Below are 6,218 nucleotides of genomic sequence, written 5' to 3' on the forward strand. Positions count from 1 at the left end.
AAAGAGGTTGTTGGGCATCCGGAGGCTGCCCCTTGGGGGGGGGCAATGTCAGGGATCTACCAGCACCAGACCGGGGCGCTTGCATGCGCCTATGCGCCGGCGCGCCCCTGTTCAGACACGGCATCAAGCTGCTACTGTTGCTGTGCATCAGCGCGGCGCTCGGGCGCGCGGGTGCGTGCGCGCGCGTTCGCGTTAGCGCCGGTTTGGCGCCATTTAGCACATAAAAGTTCCCCTGTTCCATGGGAACATCGCTGCTTCGTCTCAGCTCTGTGATTCTGCTTGAACCTGTATCTGATTGTCTGCTACCTGATCTGACCCGGCTTGTTTGACCATCCGACCTGCTCCAATCCCGACCCGGCCTGCCTGACCACTCTGCTGTTTGTATCTGCTACCTTTGCCAACCTCTGCCTGTTCACCGACTCTGCCTTTGCCTGCTGTGATTACCTGTGCCAGTTACCTGCCGACCCGGACTGTCTGACTCTGCTTGTGCCTGCCGCTCTACTTGCTGTTGCACCTTCAGCTTCAGCTCCTGTGATCCCTCACCTCCAGTGTGTCAAGTCTGCTGCTGTTCCAGTCTCCACTCACCTGCAGTCCTGCCATCCCAGGAGGGATCTCTGCCTCTACATCAGAGCCTATACTCCAACAGGCACTCCTACCCCACTGCGCTCAGGAGACCACTGTCCCCACTCCAGTGGCTCCTGAACCAGCGTTGTATGAGAGGTCTTCTCCTACAGTCAGGCTCTCCTACCAGGTACCTAACAGACTGCAACTGACGCTGCAGTCTCCTGAGTTCCCTCCTCCTGGCACACACACGCTGGCGTCCCCTTGCCTGAAAGAAGCTACGCAGCTTAACCTTCACAAACTCCCACCAGTCACTTACTCTTCCGAAGAATCTCTTTTCCTCCGTCCAGGTGGCATAGGCCTCCCGGAGTTCCCCCATCAATTCCTCGTTTTCCAGCAGGGTGCTATTCAGCTTCCAGGAACCCGGTCCGCGGGCAAAGCCCTCGCCCAGGTCACCCCGAAAGTGAATAGCCCTGTGGTCAGAGAAAAAGCAGGGGACCATGGAGAACTCACGATGCTTGACTGTTCTTGAAGTGAGCACGAAGTCAATCCTGGAACGCACAGATCCATCGGGTCGGCACCACAAATAGTTCACGGTCCCTTTCCCTATGGATCCCACGGCGTCCTGCAAGGAGGCCTCCGAGATCATCTCTCTGTGCAGCCTAGAAGTAGCATCAAGTTTTGCGTATATGCTGGAGCTGCGCCCATCCTCCTCGATCGGACATTTAAAATCACCGCCGATCACTACTGTTCTGGTGGTGACGAGTTGGGTCCACAGGGTCTGGAAAAGTTCCAGCCGCACATTCTTGTCTGGGGGGGCGTACACGTTGATGAGCCTAACTGGCTCTTCCACCCACGAGCCGTTTATGACCAAAAGACGGCCACAGACTAGCTCATGGATAGAGTCAACCGTGAAGCGCCCACCCCTGACCACAATGGCTACTCCTGCAGACTTGCAATCGCCACCCCTGGACCAGTAGGAGTCCACTGGGAGGACAGATGAGTGTACCTCCTCAAGGGAGGAAGGGCGCACTCCTGAAGCATGTAGACATCACTCTGCTGACTTGAAAGAAAGGTCAGGACCGCTTGCCTTCTAGATGTATCCTTGATACTCCTCACATTAATGGAAAAGATTGAGATCTCAGCCATAATGAAAAAGGGTATGAGGGTCTAGTTAACAAGGGTCCGAACTTACCTCCCCGGAGGGGGGGGTGGCTCTTCCGTTGCGTCTTCTGCCTGTCCTGTGTTCTGGGCCAGGCCCAGCTCCTCCAGGACAGACTCCATCATCTGCTGGCTGATGTGGACGTTGGGGGGGAGGTCATGCTCGGGGTCGACCATGATCTCCTCCCCTTCCTCCTCCTCCCCTGCAGACTCTAGGTCCTCCACTACTTGCTCTGGTCCATCGCTGTCGCGTTGGACCCCATTGGGCCGTTTGGTGGAGGTGGCAGGTTCCTCAGCTGTTGGGCTCTCTGGCTTCCGTTTCCGGCTTCTTCTTGAGCCACTGGTGGGGGTGGAGGGGGGTGGGAGGGTGGGGCAGGGGTAGGGGCAGGGGGGGGGAGTGGACTTACCTGTGGCCTTTCGCGGTTCCTTTGGTTTTTCTGGCAGCTTCCTCCCAGATGGGTACAATCCTTACCTATGTGTCCCGGCTGCCCACACTTGTTACAGTTGTAGGGTATGCCAGGGTAGAAAAGGATTCCTGCGGACGATCCCAGGGAGAAGAAAGGCTGCAGGTGCTGGATGTCCCCCGAAGGGTCTTTCCTCAGTTTGCAGAGCACAGACCACTTACCTATCCAGAAGCCGTTGGCATCGAAGATTTGGATCGGGTCCTTCACCATGGTGCAGAACCTCTGGAGATAGGTGGCTATGGACTTTCCACTGGTATGGGGGTTCCTCATGGCCACTGTCACCCGCTTTTCGTCCCGTGTTATGGGGCAGTTCGCAGTGAACTTCCGGAAAGGGGATTCAGGGCCACCGGTCTTCACCATCTCCCAGTATCTTCTGCAGACCTGAAATGACACAAAAGTTATAAAGAATATACCTCTTGTGAAGGCCTGCACAGAAAGCGTCTCCGCTTTGCTGAACCCCTGTTCCAGAATCATCTTCTTTCTGAAGATCTCCGGGGTCATGTCAGGGACTCTTCTGTCCACCTCCTTCAGCTGCAGCACGACCGTCTGCTTCATCCAAGGCTCCAGTGCTGGGAGCCCGTCTGCAGGCTGGTCTGGCTTGGCTGGTCCTGGTCGGCTGGTGCCGGCCGGGGTAAGGGTGGGGGTTGAGGCAGCGGCATTCCCGGGCTCGGAGGAAGTGGCTGGAACGGGGTTCTTCTTCTCCTTGTTGGTCTTCTTATCGCTCTTCCCCATCGTCGAGGAGTTGGATGTCGCTTCAGGTGTTCTTAGGCGGCTTACTTCTGGTTCCTCGACGTCTTCGCCTTTTTTCGTAGCCTTTACAAAGGCTCTAGCATCTACTGCCCGGAGGTAGTAATGCGGAGTGGGGGAGGAGGGAAGACCGCAATCTCGTTCCCTGTGGGGGCTAAGCCTCTAACCCAATAGCAGCAAGTAGGTGAAGCTGAATTTAATCAACGATCCTACCAGGCTGAGCAGAGGGTACCCCACAAGGACCAATTGGCTTGGATAGATGCAAGTGGTTCTCAACATCCTAGCTGTGAAGCAGAGACACCCCTAAGAGCTAAAGTCGATACTACACTTGATCTTAGCCAAAAGGCCGAGAAGCGATCGTTTACATCAGCATTTCCCCATTCTTCCTCTCCGTGAGACGATCGCGGATATCCCCGCGGATATCGAGTGCGCGGGACCCACGATCACACTCACGGAGCTCGCGTCAGGGGCGCACGCCACCGGCGGCACGCACACGACCACACCGCGGCAAATTTAAAGGGACGTACCTGTACGCCCATTTGCCTGTCCGTGCCATTCTGTCGACATATATGAACTTGTTAATTGACGAGATAACTCCGATAATTCAAATGACAATGAAGAGAGAAGTTTTGATGATGGGTGACTTCAACATGCCTGACATTGAAGTTATTGTAAAGTCTCAGTTTTTCTTTCTATAAAAATAACAAACAAGCCCAGATCCTCCTCTTCTTTGGTCTCTCATCGGCTCTCCTGGACCCTTCCTCCTGTCGAGTGCCCCCACAGCAAGCAGCTTGCCATGGGGGCACCCGACCAAGCTGCAGCTCTGTGTGTCCATTTAGACACATAGCCCTGGTTCGGGCCCTATCCCCTCTCTCTTGTTTGGCTAACTGACTTTGATTGCAGAGGGAGCCAATGGCGCCGCTGCTGTGTCTCAGACAATCAGGAAGGAGAGTCACGGATGGCCGAGGCCATCACTGGATAGAAAGGGGGCTCAGGTCAGTATAGGGAGGGAGGGGTGCTGGGGCGGCTGCTGCACTTAGAAGGCTTTTTATCTTAATGCATAGACTGCATTAAAGTGGAGTTCCACCCATTTAAAAGTCAGCAGCTACAAAAAGTGTAGCTGCTGACTTAATAATCAGACACTCACCTGTCCCACGGTCCAGCAGGAAGCCTCGCTCCTCTCCCCCTCCTCTCTGTGGCGCCGGAATTCTAACTGTGGGCACCTGGCTGTGGTTTCACAGTCGGGCGCGCACTGCGCATGCACGAGCCGCTGTAAATGGCCGGGCAATCTTCTGGGACCTGTGTCCCAGAAGATTGCAGGGAGGAAGGGGGGAGAGAGGTGATCTTCCTTCTGGCACCGCGGAGCTAGAGGAGGAAGTGGGAGCTGCCGCTGGGTGCCTGTAGAAACACGGTACCCGCTCCTCCACCATAAAAATGACATGCCAAATGTAGCATGTCAGGGGGTCACCTGCACTTAAAGTGGACGTTCTATTTTTGGGTGGAACTCTGCTTTAAGATAAAAAAACCTTTTGCCTTTACAACCCCTTTAACTGGAATTCTCGAACTGCTATTACAAGCAGGAGCAGGGATGTAATGGAAGCACTGAATGGGATTTCCATAAAACAATCAGTAAAAAGCCAAACCCGTGGTGATCATATTCTAGACCTAGTACTTACAAATGGGGATCAACTGTCTGATGTTAAGGTGGGAGAGAATTTGGGTTCTAGTGATCACCAATATCTTTGGCTTGATATTAAAACAACAACTGAAAATCATAAACAAAGGCAAAAGTTTTAGATTTCAAAAGGACAAATTTTGCTGAAATTTCTAAAAAATGAATTGAAAGGTTGGAGTAAAAAGACAGAAATACGTAATCAGTGGGCACTGTTAAAGGGGTTGTAAACCCTTGTGTTTTTTCGCCTTAATGCATCCTATCCTTTTAGCTCCCCCGTTCTACTCACCTGACCTCCTTTGTTCCTTTGGTGGAGACGCTCTGGACCACTCTGCCTGGGGTTCAATCCAATGATGCGGGCGCCAGGGCCGAGTCCTACATTCTGCGTCTATGGACACAAATGCTGGACTCGGGAGCGCTTCTCCTAGGGGATTATACGATGTGGGGAGAAGCTAATAGCGCCGCCGGGGAGCCCAAAAGAGGGTAATCGGGGACACTCTGTGCAAAATGAACTGCACAGTGGAGGTATGTATGACATGTTTGTTATTTAAAAAAAAACAAAAAAAAAAAACAAAGCTTTGAAATCACTTTAAAGTCTACCATCCTGGAGGCAGCTAGATACGTTAGGCAAATTGTTAAGAATAAATGGAAGAAAAAATATGGTTCACCAAAGAGGTAAGTAGGATAGTAAGGAAAAGAAAAAAAACAGCATATAGAAGATTTAAGGAAACAGGAGATGTAGCTGTCAGAGAAGAGTATAAAAATTGAGAAAAGGAGGTCAAACACATTATCAATGCTGCCAAAGCACAGAAAGAGGAGGAAATTGCTAAATCTATTAAGAAAGGAGATAAAACCTTTTTTTTAGGTGCATTAGTGATAGAAGAAAAAAGTACAGATGGATCACTAAAATGAAAACGGAGCACAACACTTATGTTGAGGAAGAACTGGATATAGCAAACCATTTAAACAATTACTTCTGTTCAGTCTTCACAGAAATAACTTGCACTGACAATAACAAGTTGGGGAATCATATTGGTTCTAGCAATGATGGTTCATTTTTAGGATATCTGGAAACAGAGGTAGCAGGGGAACTGGCTCGGTTAAAGCTTAACCACTTCCCGCCCAGCCTATAACAGATTGAGGGCCGGGAAGTGGTTCTGTTAACATGCCGGCGCGCACCCGCGGGGGGGGGGGGGGGGGGGTGCGCATCGCGGCGATCTCAAATGCGGCGTGTCAATCTGACACGCCGCATCTCCGATCGTGTTAAGAAGCCTCTGACAGAGGCTTCTTACTACGTGATCAGCTGTGACCATTTACCAGGAAGTGCCGGTAAACGCCATTCCTCGGTTTGCGCTGACAGGGAGAGCCGATCAGGGGCTCTCCTTGTCAGGGGGGGTCTGTGCTGATACTCAGTACACTTATTATCAGCACAGCCCCCATCAAATGTACCCATAAGCTGCCAATCGGTGCCCAGTTAGTGCCCCATCATAACCCCCTGCCAGTGCCCAATAAAGTGCCAATCAGTGCCCACCACAGTGCAAATCAGTGCCTACCATAGTGCCAATCAGTGTCCATTACAGTGCCAAACAGTGCCCAGCATAAACACCTGTCAG

The 6,218-nt window shown here is 52.2% G+C and overlaps 1 pseudogene; it reads right to left on the reverse strand.

Annotated features, from left to right (window-relative positions):
- Positions 1–3,196: 3,196 nt before the first annotated feature.
- LOC141111528 (U2 spliceosomal RNA) lies at positions 3,197–3,291 on the reverse strand (annotated as a pseudogene).
- Positions 3,292–6,218: the final 2,927 nt, after the last annotated feature.

Source organism: Aquarana catesbeiana, linkage group LG10, assembly GCF_042186555.1.
Source record: "Aquarana catesbeiana isolate 2022-GZ linkage group LG10, ASM4218655v1, whole genome shotgun sequence".
Taxonomy (NCBI): Eukaryota; Metazoa; Chordata; class Amphibia; order Anura; family Ranidae; genus Aquarana; species Aquarana catesbeiana.